At 36.9% G+C, this 22,810-nt stretch overlaps 1 pseudogene; it reads left to right on the forward strand.

The window, feature by feature from the left end:
* LOC124896823 overlaps nucleotides 1–21,206 on the forward strand; it is a 68,626-nt pseudogene extending 47,420 nt beyond the window's left edge.
* Nucleotides 21,207–22,810: the final 1,604 nt, after the last annotated feature.

Below are 22,810 nucleotides of genomic sequence, written 5' to 3' on the forward strand. Positions count from 1 at the left end.
TGTGAGTCTTTCATACATCCTGCATATTTCTTATAAATATTTATGATGATGATGTTTATACAACTGCATACACCCCCATATACTCGGTTCCTTTCCATGGTACTAACCCACATCTTCGGATGTGGGCTGCATTTTCTCAAAATATAGGTTTAGGTGCTCAGTCCCAGGTTCAACAGTAATTCTTTGGGCATACTATTCTATATTCTCTGTTGTGGTGAGTCCTCATGATCCGAGGATGTATGTTCTGTTGATGGTTTCATTGAGTTGGCTATATTTCGATACTGAGTATGAGTCAGTCGGGGCATGTCCCAATGGCTCATTGGTTTTTATTGATTTCTTAGAGGTTTGTGAGACTTGTATAGATGTTAGGAGTTAACTAATTAGTCGTATTTTGTTATCTTTCTAAAATTCTTTTATTCTTGGATGATGATTACTCTGTTGATAGTTGAGGGTTATTTATGAAAACTCCGTTGATTTGTGTTGAACTGAATGAAAATGGCTCAAAGGGTTAGCTTGGGGCTACTCGTAGCCTCAAGCACCGTGTGATGCTTCGGGACCCATTTTTTAGGGCGTTACACAATATTGTTCATGTATATGAACCCCATGCATTCAGCCTACGTCATATGCATACCAGTACATTCAAAGTACTAACGCATTTGCGCTGTGGTGTCTTATACCATAGGTTCAGAGACACGAGCTCTAGAACATCAGTTGATTCTAGATATCAGCTGTTAGAGTTAACAGTAAGTCCTCATGTTTTGAGGACATGATTATTTCCCTATTATCTGATTAATTAGTTTATTAGTTGGAGTTAGTTGGCGGCATGTGCCATCAACTCCTTACTCAGACAGTTCAGTTAGTTAGAGGCTTTCCAGACTATTATGTTCAGACAGTTATTTTAGTTGTTTTGGGTATTTCATACCCCGTTTAGATGTTATGTTTTACTTAGGTTATGTGAACCTTTTGGCCTTTCAGGTCATGTTTCCATATTATTTAGTATATTATGCAGTATACAGGTACAAATATTAGTCATGGGTTAACTTATGGTCCTTCGAGATTATGAGCACCGTGTAGCATTCTAAGTACCGGATTCGGGGTGCTACAAACTTGGTATCAGAGCCTAAGGTTCAATAGAGTCCTAGGAAGTCTGAAAATCGCATCTTGTAGAGTTTTATGCATGGGTGTGTTGCGCACCACATTTATGTGCAGGAGGCTATAAGATATTTTAGGAACAGTTTCCCTTCTTTCAGTATTTTTGTCGTGCCAGTGAGCATAATCTTAATCTAATCTCGCAGTTTAATCCATTTTCCCCTTTCTTCTATAGAACATGCCTCCTAAGAGAAGAACTCAGCTTGTCCAAGAAGATTCCTTGGATGAATATGTTTCTCTTGCAGAGTTCAGAGATGCATTCACTACTCTTGCTTAGTCATTTGCTGTTCAGAATGAACGACCAGCTATTATTTTGGCCAACCCAGTGGTAATTCAGCTACAGCCAGGATTCGAGACTCCACCCGAATGAATCCTCCATCCTTTCTTGGGTTTAAGATAGACGAAGACCCTCAGAAAATCCTAGAATAGGTGCAAAAGGTTACAAAGATAATGGGGTTACGTCTAGTGAGAGTTCTAAGCTAGCTGCATATCAATTGTAAGATGTGGCTCATACTTGGTTCAAGCAGTGGAAGTCAGAGAGGGCAAACAATGTAGGGTCGGTTGAGTGGGAGGAGTTTGCTTCAACATTCCTTGATAGATTCTTTCTCCTAGAGCTTAGATAAGCTAAGGTGCTAGAATTCATTAACCTCAGGCAAGGCCGTATGGCAGTGAAAGAGTATTCTCTTAAATTTACTCAATTAGCGAGATATACCCCTCATGTGGTTGCAGATAGCAGGGCAAGGATGAGTAAGTTCGTTTCAAGGGTGAATAATAGCGTGGTTAATGAGTGTAGATCCGCCATGCTGAATAGTGACATGACTTTAGCTAGGCTTATGACTCATGCTCAGTAGATAGAGAAGCAAAAGATTAAGATGAGGGAGAAACAAAATAAGAGAGCAAAGACAGGTAGTTTTAACTTTGCTCAGCCTAAGTCAGAAGGAGGAAATCGTTCTCAGTTTTGTCCTAAGTCATCATTTCCAGCTCTTTCTATAGTCAGTGCTCCAGTTCCTAAGTTCAGAGAGGGTAACAAAGATTAGCACCAGGCTCAAATTCCTAGGGCAGTGTTAGCAGTGCCCGCACCTATCCTTTTTGCTAGACTTATGGCATGCACCATCAAGGTATTTGCAGAGCTGGCAGTGTTATTTGTTTTGGATGTGGCAAGCCAGGCCACAGAGTCAGAGACTCTCCTCATCCAGGTCCTCAGGGTTAGTAAAATTGCTCCTCAGCTTAATCTGGTCGCTCAAATCAACAGGGTGCCACCTCCAGTGCTACTAGTGGAAAACACCCAAATCGTCTCTATGTTCTTCAGTCTCGAAAAGATCAAGAAAATTCTCCTGATGTGTTTACCGGTACGTTACAGATCTTTCATGTGCATTTTTATGCTTTGCTAGATCCAGGAGCTTCTTTGTTTTTTGTCACTCCTTATATAGCAGTCGATTTCGGAGTCAGTCCTAAAATTCTAGTAGATCCCTTTTCAGTATCTACCTCAATGGGTAAAACCATTATAGCCCGACGAGTATACAGGAACTGCCTGGTTATGATATTTTAGAAAGTCACCTCAGTAGACTTAGTTGAATTAGAGATGATGGATTTGATGTCATTCTCATCATGGATTAGATTTATTCCTGCTATGCCACAGTCGACTACAAAAATAGAATAGTCCAGTTTTAGTTTTCGAATGAACCCGTCCTTGAATGGAAGGGTAGTGTATCCGCTTTTAGAGGTCAGCTTATTTCCTACTTTCGGGCACGAAAAATGATCTCTAAAGGATGTGTATATCATTTTTTTCGAGTTAAGGAAACTAGTTTCGAAACTCTCAGTCTTGAATTAGTCCCAGTATTGAATGAATATTCAGATATTTTTCCCAAAGATCTTCCATGAATTTCTCCCAAAAGGGAAATAGACTTTGGTATTAATCTTCTTCCAGATACTCAGCCTATCTCTATTTCACCATACAAAATAGCACTAGCAGAACTCAAAGAACTGAAAGAGCAATTGAAGGATCTCTTAGATAAGGGATTCATAAGACTCAGTATTTTCTCGTAGGGCGCACCAGTCTTATTCGTGCGCAAGAAAAATAGTTTTCTCAAAATGTGCATTGATTATCGTCAACTCAATAAAGTCACGGTCAAGAATAAGTATCCTCTTCCCAGAATAGAAGACTTGTTTGACTAACTTCAGGGTGCGATCTATTTCTCTAAGATAGACCTCAGATCCGGCTATTATCATCTCAGAGTCAGAATGTGTGACATTCCAAAAACAGCTTTCCATACTCGATATGGTCACTTCAAATTCTTAGTTATGTCATTTGGTCTTGCTAATGCCCTAGCCGCTTTTATGGACTTAATGAACTGTATGTTCCAGCAGTACTTGGATATGTTCGTCATAGTCTTCATAGATGATATTCTGATCTATTCTCGCAGTGAGAGCGATCATACAGACCATTTAGGATAGTACTTCAGACTCTCAAAGATCATCAGCTATTTGTCAAATTCAGTAAGTTCAAGTTTTGGCTAAGGTCAATATCATTTCTTGGTCACATCATTTTTGGTGATGGCATTAGAGTAGATCCTCAAAAGACCAAAGTAGTAAGAAACTAGCCTCACCCTATCTCTCTATCAGATATTAGCACTTTACTAGGTTTGGATAGCTATTATAGATGGTTTATTGAGGGATTTTCTTCTATTGCATCCCCTATGTCTAGATTGACTCAGAATAAAGCCAAGTTTCAGTGGTCAAATCCTTGTGAGAAAAGTTTTCAAAAGTTAAAGACCCGACTCACCTCAGCTCCAGTTCTAGCGTTACCAGATGGTTCAGATGGATTCATAGTGTATTGTGATGCATCCAGAGTAGGTTTGGGTTGTATCATCATGTAGCATAGTAAGGTCATAGCCTACGCCTCCAGACAGCTTAAACCCCATGAGAAGAATTATCCTACTCATGATCTTGAGTTACCCGCCGTAGTCTTTTCCTTAATAATTGGAGGCATTACCTCTACGGAGTTCATGTAGATGTCTTCATAGATCATAAGTCTTCAGTATGTCTTTTTTTAGAAAGATCTCAATCTTCATCAGAAAAGGTGGTTAGAACTTTTGAAAGATTATGACATGAGTGTCCTTTATCATCTGGGAAAGGCCAATGTAGTGGAGGACGCTCTCAGTAGACTGCCTATGGGTAGTGTTGCTCATGTTGAGGACAGTAAAAAAAAGTTAGCTCAGGAAGTCCATCAACTTGCAAGACTAGGCGTTCACTTAGTCAATAAAGAGGAGGGTGATATATGAGTTCAGAGCAGTTTAGAATCATCTCTAGTTTTCGAGGTGAAAGAAAAGCAAGATAGAGATCCCAGCCTTGTCAAGTTGAAAGAGTCGGTTCTGGATCAGAAAGTATAGGTTTTCTCCCAAGGAGGAGATGGTGTTTTATGTTGTCAGGGTCGTCTCTGTGTTCCAGATATAGATGAACTAAGGCAGCCAATTCTTGCAGAAGGGCATGGTGCACACTACTCTATTCATCCAGGGGCCACAAAAATGTACCGCGACTTGCGGAAAGTTTATTGGTAGAGTGAGATAAAGAAAAATATTGCAGAGTTTGTGGCTAAGTGCTCTACATATCAGCAGGTTAAGAGAAAGCATCAGAAGCCTAGTGGTCCTATGAAGGAGTTCATTATTCCTACTTGGAAGTGGGAAAAAGTGAACATAGACTTTGTGATGGGTTTGCCCCGCACTCGTCATCAGCATGATTCAGTTTGGGTCATTGTAGATAGAATGACCAAATTAGCTGAGGATTACACCAAACTCTACATCAACGAGTTGGTCAGATTGCATGGTGTTTCGTTGTCTATTATCTCAGATGAAGTTACCCAGTTCATGTCTCATTTCTGGAAAGCATTCCAAAAGGGTCTTCGTACCCAAGTTCATCTCAGTACATCCTTTCATCCTCAGATAGATGGTCAAGCAGAAAGGACCATTCAGACTTTAGAAGATATGCTAAGGGCGTGTGCGATTGATTTCAAGGAAAGTTGGGATGACCACTTACCTTTGATTGAGTTTGCATACAATAACAGCTATCAATCCAGTATTCAGATGGCTCCATTTGAAGCTCTCTATGGTAGGAGATGTAGATCTCCAATTGGTTGGTTCAAAGTTAGTGAGGCCTTAGTCATAGGTCCTGACTTGGTATTCGACGTCTTAGAAAAAGTCCAGTTGAGCAGAGAAAGACTCTGGGCAGCTCAGAGCCAACAAAAGTCTTATGCAGATGTTTGTAGAAAAGATCTCGAGTTTGAGATTGAAGACTATGTATATCTAAAGATCTCTCCCATGAAGGGAGTGAAGTAGTTTGGTAAGAAAGGAAAACTCAATCCCTGATATGTCGGTCCCTTCAATATTCTCAGTCGATTCGGCAAGGTAGCTTATGAGCTCGAATTGCCTTCAGATCTAGCCTCAGTTCATCCAGTCTTCCATGTCTCCTTGCTCAAGAAGTGTATAGGTGACCCAGTAGTTGTAGTCCCTATTCAGAGCATTGATGTTCAGAACATCCTCTCTTATGAAGAGATTCTAGTCGAAATCTTAGACTATCATACTCGTAGATTGAGGAACAAAGAAGTCCCTCTAGTTTAAGTTCTTTGGCAAAATCAGTTCGTCGAGGGAGCTACTTGGGAAACAAAAGCATACATGCATACCATTTGTCCTCACCTCTTCTCCACCAACTTCGATCAAGCTCAAGGTAACAGTTCTCCTTAAGCTTACTCAGTTTTATGATTAGTGTTCATCACGAACTTGGTATTCAGTTTCATGCTCATGTTCCCATTATAAAATTGGTATCAAATACCAATGCATATTCAGTCATGCACTCATGTATCGGTCAGTTATGTAATTATACATCAGACATGCATTCTCATTGTGAGAAACTTAGTTCATCAAAACACCCAGTCATACATTCATGAATCAGTTACATATGCATCAGATATGCATGATTAGTATGATATGTTCAGTTATCAGTCATGTCAGTCATGAGATCAAGTTTCAGTATTTATGTTAAGTATTTACGTTGGTTATTCTTTCCCCTCACTATTAGTCTCATTCGAGGACGAATGTTCTCAAGGGGGAGATATTGTAATACCACAAACTTTTTCCTAGCCTAAAATCATCTCAAGAATGTTAGAAGCTTTCCTTGAAAGATAAATCCACTTTTGTACGAGTGGTATTTTTAATATTTTCACTTTTTGTCACGTGAGAAATTGAATTAGATATCCAATTCTTTCCCCTCACTCTCAGTCTCATTCGAGGACGAATGTTCTCAAGGGGAGATATTGTAATACCCTGAACTTTTTCCTAGCTTAAAATTATCTCAAGAATGTTAGAAGCTTTCCTTGAAAGATAAATCCACTTTTGTACGAGTGGTATTTTTAATATTTTCACTTTTTGTCACGTGAGAAATTGAATTAGCTTTCCAATAATATCAATTTTGTCAAAATCCGACATCAGAGGAGAAAGCTATGGCTAAAATACAGAAGGCAGTAAAACCGCTAAGATGCGACGGTGAGGTCGACGGACCATCGGACTAGCGACGGACCATCTCCCACGACTGTCGCAGCAAGGCAATGAGAACTACCTTCTTCCTAGGAGCAACGTCCAAGGCCGACGGACCGTCGGACTAGCGAATATCACAAGGAAAACAGTGAGGCCACCTTCTGGATAACAGTGATGGACGGTCACCCAAGCCGTGGCATCCAAAATAGTGAGACCCTCATCCTACCTAGAAGCGACAGTCAGGGCCGACGGACCGTCAACCCAGCGATGGACCATCACACCCACCGTCGCAGGTCCCGTTCAATTTTTTTCTAAGTTATTTTAAGAAGGGTATTTTGGTCATTTACCACCCAACTATATATATACCCAATTATATCCGATTTTATCCATTTGGTTCATTATTACTTTATAACTAATATTAGGGTTTCTCTCTAACATTAATCTCCAAGAACAAAATTCAATCTTCTTCGAGAACTAAGGGATTTACAATCCTTCAAGTTCAAGAACATCAAGAAAACTCAACCCAAGTATGCATAGTGTTCATTCATGGACTTCTTTCGTCTATGAAGTCCAAAAATTGATTTTCTTTATGATTTCATGTTTGGGTTGTTCTTATTCACATTGATAAATCAGAAATTAAATTTTACTCCATGTTGGGTGATAAGTTCTATGTGGGTTTAATTATTATAGATATAGATTCATGCAAACCTATGACTAAACCCTTGAATGATGAAATTAGAATTGAACCATGATGTTTAATTATTGTACAATGATGTTTACATGTACCATGCCTACAATATGTTTGATTAAATGCCTAGAAGAAGGAAAAGTGCCTAACTAACATGATACCATGAAATCCCCATGTATGTACAAGTTATGTCTATCACATGTTTTGATGAAATGCAATTATATAAATGTATTATGGATTATGATGTTAGTTATATGTTCAAGTAAGTTATGCTTGGTCAGTTTTCTTCCATCGAGTCCTGGGGGTACTTGTACCCGAAATATTAGTTGTGTGCCTAGAGCCATGTCATGTTTTCACGATACTCTCAGTCAAGCTATGATCCTTAGACTTCAGATAATCTTATGACTCAGGAAATCTCCATGATCTCTTAAACTCAGTCTGTTGTCAGATATCAGTAGTATTCTGTTAGTCAACAGAAGTCAGTAACTCAGTCCATGTTCAGTTTAGTAAATCATGTTCAGTGTTATTCGGATGGGACTAGAAATAAGCACTAAGTGAACCCAGGGATGAGAACTTACCTATTATAAGAGGGTGTGATTCTTAGAAGCAATCCTTTTGTTCCAGAACTATGTAGCCAGCATAGGTTAAGACATCATAGCCTGCTCTATAAGGGTAGATGAGGTGGCTTAGCCTACTATATGAGGGTTCCCACCGTTCTCACTAGAGTTACCTGTTATATTAGGGTAACTCATATGTTGTCCTTACCAGTGGCGCGGTATTGACTCTAATCAGAGCATAGATTGGACCCCAATTTAATTATAATGCATCATTTGGGGAATATCGATTAGATGAATACCTCCTACAGTCTCAGTATCAGTCTCAGTAAAAGAACTCAGATAGTTCTTCAAAATTTAGGACTATCAGATACAGTCAACTCAGATATAGTACGAAACTCAGCTAGTTCCATCGAATTCAGGACTGTTAGATACAGTCACTTATGTTATCAGTTATCTGAATTTAGTTATTAGTCATATTAGTCATCAATATACTCATGTTATCATGATTTCAGATATAGTTACTATGTATGCATGCATGCATGTATTCTCACGTTCATATTAGTCAGTTAGCCAGTATTGTTCATGCATATGAACACCATGCATTCAGCCTACCTCACATGCATACCAGTACATTCAAAGTACTGACGTATTTGCTCTATGGTTTCTTATACCATGTGTTCAGAGATACGAGCTTCAGAGCATCAGTAGATTTTAGATATCCGCAGTCAGAGTTAGTAGTGAGTCCTCATCCTTTGAGGAAATGATTGTTTTCCTATTATCTCATTAATTAGTTTATTAGTTGGAGTTAGTTGGGGGCATATCCCATCAACTCCTTACTCAGACAGTTCAGTCAGTTAGAGGCTTTCCAGACTATTATGTTCAGACAGTTATTTCAGTTGTTTTAGGTTTTTCATACCCCTTTTAGATGTTATGTTTTACTTCAGTTATGTGAACCTTATGGCCTTTCAGATCATGTTTTTGTATTATTCAGTATATTATGTAGTATACAGGTACAAATATCAGTCATGGGTTAGCTTGTGGTCCTTCGGGGTCATGAGCACCGTGTAGCGTTCCAAGTACCAGATTCGGGGCATTACAACCATATCCCCAATCTATGTTGAAGAGGTTTAGAGAATATTTAGGGGCATTTTTTATCTTGTTTATGTGAAGAATGAAGGGCCAAATAAGGTTATAAGTCGTGGTTTATAAAGGTTGAAGGGTAGAAAATGTCTAAAATATCCTCAACTTAAAAACTGAAAATGGAACCCAATAGGGTACAACTCACCTCCTTGACCTGTACCTTAGGGTACAAGTGGTACCCTAACTCGTACCCTAGACCTCACCATAGACCCCTAAACTGACCAACATACAACTCCACATGCACAACTTGTACCCTATGGTATGAGTTGTACCCTACAACTCATACCCATGTTAGAATGCTTTGGCCAGGACTTTAACCATCATACGATAAAGTATTTTATGACCCGTACACCACCATACAATTGGTATGATGCTAAACCGTACCTTGGTGATACAAGTATGATCATGACCATGGATACTTTTTGATAATTTTTTAAGACCACTTAAAGGAGTGCATAAGCCCAAGTGTAAAGGAGGCCCAAAGCCATCTTTTTGGTACACTTAAGGGGGATTTTGGAGCCCATTTATGGGAGGGCTCTTTTGTAATTTCTCTATTTATTTGTAATTTTGTGTAAATAGAACAATGTAGGTTTTATTTACTTAGTTTATGTTTGAGATTGTAAGAATACTCCTCTTGTGAGAGAGAGCTTCAAAACCAAAATTAGGGCATAGCATAAGGGTGGATTCTCTTGTGTGTTGCAAAGCTTGATACCTTAGTTATTGAGAGGTGGACGCCCTCTTGTGTCATTTTAAGATTTAGGTGCATGTTGATTGGGGTGTTAAGGGTCCAAGGGTTACCATTCTTGGGTTCTTAAGATTACAGCTTCATTATGTCTAACTATTTATCTTTGTTTCTTGTTCTAGTTTCGGTTTCCCTTGTATTGTTGTAAAAGCCGTAGTATCCAGTTGTTGTAGACTTGTTGTTCTTCATTTTATTATGCTAATATAGTTTTTTGGTTGGAATTTTTGAGGTGTTAACACTCGTTGTTCTCTCTATTCTTGTTATAAGTAGCGAATCTGAGAGTGGTCACCAAAATAGTCTCAGGTTTCCTCAACTTGTGGACTATTTTGGTGTATGTTTTCTTGTGTTCTTGGTCATCAAATCCAAGTTTGATTTTGTTCCTACGAAGTCAATCTTGGGTTTCTTACTTAGAAAATAAAAAAAGGGTGAAAACTGGAAAAAAAATTCAGAAAAGTTAAAATTTGTCCATCTTGTTCTTGGCCGAGATTTGTGTTTGTGTGTCTATATCTTGGTAGTAATTTATGTTTGTGTGTCTAGATCTTGGTAGTAATTCAAGGACCCATTTTATAAGGAGGAATACAATAAAATCCAAGTCTTGTTTTGAATTTGAAAAAGAATATCCAAGACTACAATTTCCTCCATTCACCAAATCCACCAAGTCCAAATTGTGAAATGGTCAAGACTTGAAATTGGCAAGTAAATTTTTGACAAACCCGAGGCCAATAGTGTACTTCCACATCATCAAATAACTATTCACACAACCATTTTAAGCTCAAAATATGATCTTCTAGTTTCGTTTTTGTTGTTTCTTTTGTTGATTCCATTACTAACTTACAAGCTAGTACTAGATTGTAAGTTAGTTTTGTTGTTGTTCTTGGTGTTTACGATCCTTCGTGTGTCCTTTAGTTATTGTTTCCTTGAGTCGTTGTCGAGGTTTGGTTCACCTCTCAAGCATGGAATACAATCAAGCTTGCCAAACTTATGTGATTGAGTGAAGAAACCCGAGAGGCCAAAAAAAAAACTAACAAGAGAGTGTGAGGACCTTTATTTTACAACTAACTCGTTTATTATTTTGTAGGTGTTTTTCTTAGGTACATTGCAATGGAGGGAACGACCTCCCAAATCGTGGGAAACAATGATACCAATATCCTTATGGCTTCTATTGAAGGCCTCAAGTGCACTTTGGAAAGAATGCAAGTAAGTCTTGGGATGTTAGAAATAGATGTAACATCATTGAAAGGGGATGCATCTACTATGAGTGGGAGATTGGAACGAGCGGAAAGCCAAAGGATCCGCCCCTCTACTTGTCAGTATTATCACGTGTCTTTGATTGGACATGATCAAAACAATTTTTCTATCATTTCCCCCTAAGTGTTACACCAAATGATCAATCCACCGAGATAACTACCAAATGTTTCCCAAAGCCGAGAGTTTGATAGACCAACCTACCCTCCACTTTACCAAGTCAAACAAAAAGCATTTGGAACCCAAATACCAATACCAAACCTTATCCCTCCACTTAACTAAAGGCCCCATATTCCAATTCAAGCTCTATTAGACCAAGGAACTTATTTTTCACCCAATCCAAACCCACCTAACCCAAACCAACCAAACTATGTGGAAGGATATGGTGCGGAAGAAAGAAATGGAGGTTATGGAGTATATGGTAATGCTTACTTGAGGAAAAAAAGAATGAGGGGTAGACATGGGGAGCTAGGCGGAGAGGTGAGGGAAGGCCACCAAAACTGAGACTTAGGGATAAACTCCATCAAAGTTAGTCTCCCAATCTTCAAGGATAACAGTGATCCCGAAGCGTATCTTGCTGGGAGTCTTCGTGTGACAAGATATTCCAACTCAATGACCTCACCGAGGAAAAGAAAAGTTGTTATGCGATAGCTCATTTTGAGGGGTATGCTAATACGTGGTGGTAGTATGTTAAGCAGTTCGGGAATAAGGTGATCGGGGGACAACTTCCTCCTTGGTTTCGGTTGAAGAACCTTATATGGCAAAGGTACTTGCCCGAGACTTATAGGCATGAGCTCCTTGCCAAATTTTAATATTTGAGGCAAGGGAGCAAGAGTGTCATGACTTACTATGATGAATTTCAACAATTGATATTGAAACTTGACCACCGGGGAGAGCAAGTAATTCATGACATTGTGTGATTCAAGGTTGGGTTAAACAAGGACATCTCCAATCGCATGATGCTTCACAAATTTGATGCCATAGAGGGCATCTTCCAAAATGCTTTAGATATGGAGAGGGAGCTCAAAGAGAACGCTTTTGTGGCTGCCCAACCCGAGATCCCCAAGGCTGTCCAAAAATATCCTCCAAGGTATGAAGGTAAATTGAATTCTACTTCCAATCCCAAGGGGTTTCAATGGTTTAAGTGTCAAGGGTGGGGGCACAAGGCTAGTGAGTGTCCAAATCAGAGGAATGTGATCCTAAGAGAAGGGAAATTATACTACCTAGGAGAGGAAGTGGTGATTGAATCGGCGAAGGTTGATGGAAAGCCTCAAGATGGAGAGCACGAAGAGGTTGGGATTTAAGTTAAAGAGGAAGTAGAAAATGTGTGGCCGTGTGAAGGGTCATGTGAGATACCTATCTGAAAGAGGTGAGATCGTGAATTTGTGGGCAAATTCCTATCAAGATGGAGAGGATGATACAAGTATGATCATCACCATGGATAATTTTTTAGCATTTTGAAGACCACTTAAAGGAGTGCACAAGCCCAAGAGTAAAGAAGGCCCAAAGCTATTCTTTTGGTACACTTAAGGGGGTTTTGGGAGCCCATTATGGGAGGGCTCTTTTCTCATTTCTCTAGTTGTTTGTAATGTTGTATAAATAGAACAATGTATGTTTTATTTACTTAGTTTATGTTTGAGATTGTAAGAATAGTCCTCTTGTGAGAGAGAGCTCCAAAACCAAAATTAGGGCATAGCATAAGGGTGGATTCTCTTGTGTGTTGCAAAGATTGATACCTTGATGATTGGAGGTAGACGCCCTCTTATGTCATTGTAAGAGTTAGGTGCATGTTGAGTGTTCTGTTAAGGGTCCAAGAGTTACCATTCTTGTGTTCTTAAGATTACAACTTCATTGTGTTTAACTTTCTATCTTTGTTTCTTATTCTAGTTTTGGGTTTGCCTTGTATTGTTGTAAAACCTGTAGGTTCTAGTTGTTGTAGCCTTGTTGTTCTTCATTGTATTGTGCTAATATAACTTGTTGGTTGGATTTTTTGAGGTGTTAACACTCGTTCTCTCTATTCTTGTTATAAGTAGAGAATCCGAGAATGGTCACCAAAATAGTCTCGGGTTTCCTCAACTTGTGGACTATTTTGGTGTATGTTTTCTTGTTTTCTTGGTCATCCTTGTATCACTTGGACAGAATGCCATCACCCTAGACTGGTCATCATACAAGAAGGTAGGTACTATTCGTGCCCTAGCATACGAGTGGTATTCTTAAACTGTAGCCTAGAAACTCAAAACTTGAGGGAATTTTCTAAGGGTTCAAAGCCTAAGTGTTTCAATTCTCCCCCACTTGGATCATTTATCCTCGAATGATGGGTAAGGCAAGCACCAGCACGATTTAACACATCATAAAACATTAAGTTAACCTTTAACCAAGCTAGAAAAAAAGAACATGCAACAATATAAGAAGATCATTACATACCTCAAGCACGAGTTTCCAAAATAGGGAACAAATGCGGATACTTGGACTTCATGTCCTCTTCCACCTCCCAAGTGGCTTCCTCGGACTTTTGGTCCCTACTTAGAACCTTCACTGAAGCTACCTCTTTCATTCATAACCAGCGAACTTGTCGATCCAAGATCCTCATCGAGACCTTCTTATTGGACAAAGAGTCTGAAATACCAACATCCTCCAAGGGAATAACTAATGAAGGGTCACCTATATATTTTTGCAATATGAACACATGAAATACCAAATTGATGGAGCTCAAACTAGAAGGCAACTCCAACTCATAGGCAACATTATCAACCTCTTCATTATCAAATATAGACTAACATACCGAGGTTTAAGCTTCTCCTTCTTACCAAACTGCATCACTCCCTTCAAAGGAGATACCTTCAAGATGTAGACACGTGATTTTTTATCCTCCTTGAATTTTAACTTATTTTTTATATTAAATATTTATATTTGGTCTAATATTATTTAAATTCTTATTTTATTTTAATAAATTTTTAGCTAAAAGATAAATAACTAAATAAATTTACTTTTGAGATATTTTATTTTATTTTTATTCTAATTTAAAATAATACGAAAAATAAAAAATAATAATAATATTTTTTTGAAACATTTTAAATAAATAAGTAGTTTTCATACTATCTTAATTATATTTATTTAAGACTATTTATAATTTTTATTGTATTTTTTAAATTATTATTATATTATTTTTATTATTATTATTTTATTTATTTATTTATTATTTTTATTTATTATTATTATTATTTTCATATATAAAATAAATAAATAAATAAATAAATAAATAATAATAAAATCAAATTCAAAAATATCCCTTATCTGGAGTAATCGTTCCCCCCATTTCCCCCCTCCCCCAAAAAACAACCCAATAAAAAACCTCTAAAACTTCAAAAAAAAAAAAAAAAAAAAAAAAGACGTACATTATTCCTGAAACCTACATCAGACAGAACAAAACAAAACAGAAAACAGAGAAAATCAGAGAGTAAAAAAGCATCAAACAAAAGAAAAACAAAGAGTGAAAATTGATAAAAACATCAAACAAAGGAGGGTGGAGTTGAATTTGAATCACAGTCAAGTTTCCGAGACGATATTCAAAGTTTCTGCTTCAATTGTATCACAGGTTTCTTTTGGAATCCTGTATTTTATTTTACAACTTTTGTTATAAATTGAATCATAACATGATTATTTTTTAGTGATTTCATGAATTAATATTGTATGATTTTTTTGTCATGTCTATATTTTGTTCATTTTGAAAATAATAAAAAACATAATTTAATATCATGTTTAACTTTTCATCTGTACATGAAATAAACAGTAATAGAAAAGATTAAAATTGAAAGGTAAAATCGGATAGTAATAAAAATGAAGTAGAAAATTATTTTTAAAAAGGGGGTAAATATGCGGAGATCGAGAGACGGAGAGAAAATAGGCAGCAAAATAATTTTTTCGGCGAAATATCGCCTGAATACACCAACTTGCCACTGCCATACCACTGATCAGACTATCGCCGCCCTCCTTTTCTTTCCCCTCCCCGGCACAGATCAGACCAACCACTCCGGCAAAGCCAAACGATGGTGCCGCCCTTTTCTCTCTTTCCCGTCCAGATCTGGCCGGATCAACGCCATATCAGCGATAACAGCCACACCGACAAACCAACCATGGCCGCCGCTGCCGACTCCCCCCGCTGTCGACCACCCCGTCGCCGCCATTGTTCCCTTCTCCTCTGTCCCACGCGGTCGTTCTCCAGTCAACCAAACCAGTATCGTCTTTCTTCACTATCGCCGGTGAAATTCTAGCGGATTTAAGTCCAAATCACTGGAAAATGGTTGAAACAATTGTCAGGCATGCGGATTTGGTCGTATTTACGTTCACCATACATTTTTTTGTTTAAATCAGATCTGTAGATTTTTTTTAAGATGACTCACTATATGAATTTTTGAGTTTAATTTAATTTTAAATAGAATAAATTTTTGGAGTCTTAATAAATTAGTATAATATAAATAATTGGCATATTTTATTATTATTATTGTTATTCTTAATTTTCATTAATAAGGTTTGTTAATTATTTATTAAATTATTTATCCTTTTAAATAAATTTTGTTCAAATTTTATTATTAAAGTTGAATAATATTTTGAATAGATAAAAATTGTTACGAGTTTATAAATGATGAATGAACGTCTTTTTAACATTAGGTAAATTTTAGACATAATTTAAAATATTCGTGTCAATTAAGAATGTGGCGTACACATTTTTCTGAGACATTTAAAATTTAAGAATGCAATAATGCACCTTGAACAATATTTTTAATTTTCACTGATTATTTAATATAAGAGGCATAGATAAATATTTTTGCTATATTAAAAAATGAGCAATTTTAGGCCTTTACATAATTTATTAAAATAATTTAAGTCAAGTTAAATCAATAAGCAACTGTGCTAGAATCACGGGACTCGAAGGTGCCTCACACCTTTTCGTCGGTCAACAGAATTCCTTACCCGGTCTTTTATTTTCGCAGACCAACCAAGAGTCATTTTCTTTAGATTAGGGAATCAAAAGGTGACTTGAAACACCAAAACTCAATTCCAAGTGGCGACTCTATAAATAAGTTAATCCCTATTCAAAATCGTCACTTTAATAGAAAAAACCCTTCGACTCGACCCTCGAACAAAAATAGGGTGTGACATCTCTGGTGACTCCACTGGGGACTAATAAGAATTCGAGCTTTTAATATTGACTTATAGTAGCTTTAATTATTGTTGATATTGTGTTTGTTGGCCTTATGTGCTACTTGTTGCTCATTTACTGCTTTGATATTGATTGAACTGTATTATAAATTATCTTCTTTCGTGCACCCCCTATGAGTCTCTAAAATAGGACAGAAGGAATACAGCTATGCATCCTAATTTATTTTTGAGATACCCGCAGTGTCAAGGTAGTCGATGAAGCATTATAGTCACACATATTGTCCCCCCCCCCCCGACTCAAGTGTCTGCTCAGGTAAGCCAGTCTGGACACCAATCCCTATTTAGGCTAAACTTAGAAGAACTGAAACTCAGAATCTGGTTATCCCTTTTAGGTTCCGCTTTATTTGCATCATGTGCATTTGACTTAGCGGGACTCGGCACAGGGGCTAGGTTTGTCTAGGACAGGTGTCCCTTTTTTTACCAACATATGCATCCTACGTGCTTTTTGATATTTGTTTGGAAAGCTATTTGATTGTTGAACGGCTTTTAGGCAACTTTAAAATGCAAGAGATTATATTATTTTCAAATTTAGTGAATCATTTTTCAAAGAAAAAAATTATTTTAAAAGAAAGGAAAATTTCTAGTAACATAGTTTTACGGTCTTCATGAACAACGAGGGTCTGATCTCACTCTTTAGTGAGATAAGTAGAAAATCCTTATCGGGATACGACCCTTTATTTTAGAAAAAAAATTCTTATTCACAAATTTATTAAAAGATATTTTTTGAAAAAAATAATAATAAAAATAAAAATAATAAAAAATAACTATTTTCGTTAAAATTATTATTTTATCTTATTTTCCCTATTCTTTTTTGTTCTTTCCTTTTATCCTCAAATTTAATTTTATTATAATTTTTTTTTAATAGCCCTGAATCTTTAGGGATCACAAGGCTAAATTTTTACAAAATAAAAATAAAAAATTAACAACTCTGAACCTTCAGGGGTCTTGAGGGTAGGCTTTTTTACCACATATATAAAATGATTGTTTTTTCTTCTAAGATTGTTTTATTTTTATTTTTATAAAATACTTAGTTGTATTTTCATCCAAATTCATGATTGAAATTATATAGAGGTCTGTCATTGCAAAATTTTCTATAAAGTTGGTTTAAATAAGTGTCAATTCTTAAAAAAATGTGTGTTTATTCATGTCTCCAATTTTCCCGAACTACGTAGGATCTGATTCATGTCCTGGAATGATACGTAGGCAACCCTCAAAGAGTTCGATCATAACTTTTTCAAAAGTGCGCCGAGAAAAGCCGGAATGAAACATAAGGCCTTCCATGATAGGTTGGAAAATGCATCTAGAAGCAGAACATACAACGTGACATTATAATGTGTTAAATATGTAACACTCACTCATTCGCTACTTGGTAACAGAAAAGATAAAGTAGTTAGTGGTTGGTTTGTGGTTTAAACTGGCATCACATCCGTACAACACCAGGTATGAGGGAAAAAGAAAAATGACCCGCAAAGAGGGTATAGGGTCTGACAGTGAGGAGGAGCAAAATCAATTGATTTCGCAAGAATTAGCATCAATGGAAGAGATTAAGTTATTGAAACAATAGATAACGAAAATGTACCAAGATTGGTTGAATGGACAAACCCAGCCTTCTTCCATCCCTGAACTTTTGAATACGAATGATCCAAATACTGCTCAAGCTTAAACTAGAGATCCATTTTACCCGCCTGGATTCGGCCCATATGCTGATGTGTCTGGCATTGCAGGTACTTCTACCATGCGCCCACCAAATTTGTCTATCACATATAACTCGTTTTTCACTTTTGTAGCACCAGCTACTGCAGGTACTCAATCGATAGTGCTGAAGAATATGGGGGAACCCAGTCATGATCTATTGTATCCTCCTGAAATGACTTTCAAACACCAAAATCCACATTATCATTCTCATCAACACGATTCTCCTATCGTGATTGAGAAGATTATTAATAATAAGGAACAAGAGGAGAAAGCTAGGAAAGTAAGAAGCTTGGAGTAGAGTATGAGAAATATGCAAGGATTAGGAGGACCCAAAAGTGTTTCGTATAAGGATTTGTGCATGTTTTCGGATATCCATTTGCCGATGGTGTTCAAAATGCCCAAGTTTTACAAATACTAAGGTCATGGCAATCATGTGGCTCACGTAAAAAAGTTTTGCAATCAATTAAGGGGAGCAGGAGGAAAAAAAGAATTGCTCATGGCTTACTTTGTCGAAAGCTAGCGAAAATAGCTTCTGAATGGTTTATTGACCAAGACATTTCCCATTGGCATGTGTGGGATGACATGGCTCGGGATTTCGTTCATAATTTCAATATAACATTGAGATAATGACAGATCGCACTACGCTTGCCAATATGATAAAAAAGATGATTGAAAGTTTCCGAGAATATGCTGTCATGTGGAGAGAGCAGGCTTCAAGAGTCAGACCATCCATAAAGGAATCTGAAATGATCAATATTTTTCTGCAAGCACAAGAACCTGATTATTTCTATCATTTACTTTCTACTATTGGAAGCACATTTTCTAAGGTTATTAAAGTTGGAGAGATGGTAGAGAATGGAATTAAGTCAGGAAAGATTATCAGCCAAGCCATTTTTAAAGCAACAACACAGGCAATTTAAAGTGGTACAGGAAGTTTCAGGGAGGGAAAAAGAGGATGTAGCAACTTTTGTGCCAGGTCCATGACAAAATTAGAGAGATGCGCGTCAATCATACGTACAAAATCTATTATATTTTGTTTCATCGCCCCAGTATTCTATTTACAATGCACAACCATATGCTCGGGCTCCTTCTTACCCGCAATGGCGTGTACCAGCCATCCAAAATCGTCCTCCAATCCCAAAAGTTCGACATGTTCCCCTTAGATCTAATTTCCAATCTAGAGCAGACTTCAAGATGGATAACACGGGAAAAGATAATTTTACTCCCATTGGAATATCTTACGCAAGCTTGTTTCAAAGATTGAGGGACATGAATATTTTGAGCCCGATTGCGAGAATGATTCTGAATCCTCTACCAAAAAACTTTGATTATTCCAGAAAATGTGCATACTGTTCTGATACCCCAGGGTGCGACACAGAGAAATGTTGGTATCTGAAAAGAGCTATTGAGGAGTTAATTGACACACAACAGATCATGGTGCAAAGTCCAGACGCTCCGAATGTTAATCAAAATCCATTGCCAAATCATAATGAAACAAACATGCTCTAAGTGATACCTACTGGTGAAGATATTGCGATTTTCTTCAAGTCGATCATTAAAATTAAAACTGATTTGGAAAAATCAGCAAATGCTGTAAATTTGATGAAAGAAAGACCAGGAGAAGTGGAAAAGATGATAATAAAATCCGAATCATCAAAAGTTCCCTTGGTCATGGGGAAAGAGATTCCAGAAAATATTGGGTTAGGTCAAGCAAAACCAAAGCTCATTATTCCTGAAAGACCCACTAAGCCTCTTTTAATCATAAAAAGAGCTCCTATAGCTCCTATTGTTATTAAACTAGTGTCACAGCTGCCTATGATTAATACCAAGGTAGTCCCCTGGAACTACAATCACATTTTGGTGATGCACAAGGGGAAGGAAGTGATTGAAGATGTGGATGAAGTAGGGGGATTAACCTGATCTGGGAGATTTTATGCCCCAGTAGAGTTAAGAAAGAATAAATAAGACAATGAAGAATGAATGAAAGTCAAGAAGCCAGTTACTGATGAAGAAGCTGAAAATTTTTTAAAGAAAATAAAATTGCCAGAATATTCTATTATAGAACAGTTGAAGAAGACGCCAGCACAGATTTCTTTATTGTCTTTATTGATACATTCAGAAGATCACCGCAAGGCTATAATGAAGATCTTAATGAGGCATGTGTTCCCAGTGAAATTAAGGTGAATCAACTGGAAAAAGTTGTTGAAAGGATCCTGGAGGTAAATAAGATCACTTTCTCAGATGATGAATTGCCTGTAGAAGGTACTGGACATAATAGAGGTCTCTACATTACTGTGAAATGTGAGCATTCCTTCTTCACTCGAGTGTTGATTAAGGGAGGATCAGGTGCTAACGTTTGTCCTATGTCAACTTTGCAAAAGTTAAACGTTAATATAGAAAGGATTCAACCGAATAATGTATGCGTCAAAGGTCTTGATGGGTCAAAAACTAATGTCATCGGTAAAATAGAGCTTATATTGAAAATTGGGCCTATGTATTTTGCCATAGACTTCTAAGTGTTGAACATTGATGCTTCATATAATATCTTATTGGGTAGGCCATGGGTTCATAGGGCCGAAACAGTCGCATCAACATTGTACCAAATAATTAAATTTGAACATGACAGGCAAGAAATAGTTGGTCATGGCGAAGGAGACTTATGCATGTATAAAGACTACTCTGTTTTCTCTATTGAAGCAGATACTGTAGATACAGTGCTAATTCATCAAGCCTCTAAAGTAGTGGTTGTTGAGCATATCCTCGAGAGGAATCTCATCGTAAGAACATAGGTGTCCTCTGCATATGTTATGGTAGTGAATGAAATGTTGAAGTATGGTTTCGAACCAGAAAAAGGTCTAGGTATATTTTTGCAAGGCAGGGTTCATTGAGTAAACCTCTATGAGAACCTTGGTACCTTTGGTTTAGGATACGAGCCCACTGTTGAAGATAGAAAGAAGGCTAAAAAGCATAAGAATGAGCCATGGTCACTTACCAAGCCAATACTACCACTCTACAAGTCTTTCATCAAAGCCAATACTGTTGGGTCATCCATGTCACCTGCTGCAGATTCAATGAATAATGATAATACATAGTTGATTGGCCTTTTCCAGAATATGTTTATTGAAACTGATATGGTTGAAATTGGGGAAGGTACCAGCAATCCAAATGTGCAGTTCATCAGCCCTGATGTCCAGCTTAACAATTTGGAGGTCACTCATCTCCCTACTATGAAGGATTCTTGGTAGTTTGTTTATTTTTCTTTCAGTCTTAGTAGCTTATTTGTTTTTCTTTCAATAATTTGAAAAATTCTAGGGTTGTAATTCAGATCTTTACCTTGATATTTTAGGTTAAAACTCTTTCTATCGTTGTTTTTAATGAAACGTAATTTCCCTCTATTTTATTTTGTGTCCAATATTTACTTATTTATTTTCTATCATACAGTTCTTTCTATGTTGTTTCAAATGATATGACATGCATGAAGAATTGTCAAACCAAATTTAAAAATCTAATCTAATTATGAAATAATAACTAAAGAAGTTGAATACGATGAAAAGGAAGTATTTGAGGAAATAAGCAAAGATTTCAAACAGTTTGAGAATAAGTCAAACCCCAATATGGATGAAATTGGGGCTATCACTTTGCAAATAAAAAATAACTTGATCATCAATTAGAAGATCTAATTCAAGCATTTTGAATGGGATCAATCAGAGGCTATATAGTCTCCATCGTCAGGAAAAATGAAAGAAAGTTAATTAGCTCCCAAAGAAACATGAGTCATCCATGTGGAGAAAGTATAACACAGGTGGACTTGTATGTTTCATAAGCATGAAAGAAGTGATACATGTGCACGTTCTTAGTGAAGGTCAATGTTAAAAAGATATGTATGATATCATGTTTCACCCTCAGATTGCATGTTATGTTCTTGCTTTAAAGATTGATATGACGAAGGCATTTCATTCTTCTATACAAATGTTGTGTCATCCTTTGTTACCCTCTTTGAGCTTTCATTTTATTTTCTTTCATACACCTCTTTTGGAATAAAAATATAGAGTCTGAAAAAATAAATAGAAAAAAAAGTGTCAAGAAAGAGAAAAAATAGTCAGAAAAAGTGCAAAAAAAAATAGAGTAAGAAAAAATCTCTCTCTAAAAAAAAGAGAGCCAGAGTTGGAGAAAAAATCAAGCAAAAGAATGACTCTGCTGAATTATGTTTGACTTGATTCTTGCTATGACAAGATACGTAGGCAACCCTACTCTGGGGTTCGGTCCAACCAAAAGAAAATTCAAGTTACCCGAAATAAAATAAAATTGGGGCAAAAGTTTATTTCCTTAAAGAGTCGATTCCAAAAGTTGTATGGTTCACCCAGTGTTATGTAAATTTTTGAGCCTCATGTCGTCCTTTCTTTCTAACCCTTTCCAAAAGCCAAGTTACAACCAAAGAAAGACCTTCAAATCAATATTTGAGAATGTCAAGACTAAACATGTTATGGGTGCATGATATTTCATATTTTGGGTGTTATTTTTTTTTAAATAAAAATAAAAATGAAAGAGTCTTATCGGTGAAAACCCCAAAGGGCACCATAAGGCGATAGTAAGTTGAGAATGAAATGAAATAGGATCGTTGGCGAAAACTCATTATGGTTTCACTAGCTGAAGGAGGATTGTGATCCAGAAGGAATAAGTTCAAGAACGGCTTCATTTCAAACTCAATAAGTGGGCAAAAGTTGTAATAATTGGTATGGGTAGATCTTATTGTTTAATTCAAAATGCATGTCATAATCATTGGAATCAACTTTCACATTTAGATAAGTTTTTCTTTTTATTTTGAAAAAAAGATGGCTATTGTCTTTTT

The sequence above is a fragment of the Capsicum annuum genome, chromosome 3 (genome assembly GCF_002878395.1).
Source record: "Capsicum annuum cultivar UCD-10X-F1 chromosome 3, UCD10Xv1.1, whole genome shotgun sequence".
NCBI lineage: Eukaryota > Viridiplantae > Streptophyta > Magnoliopsida > Solanales > Solanaceae > Capsicum > Capsicum annuum.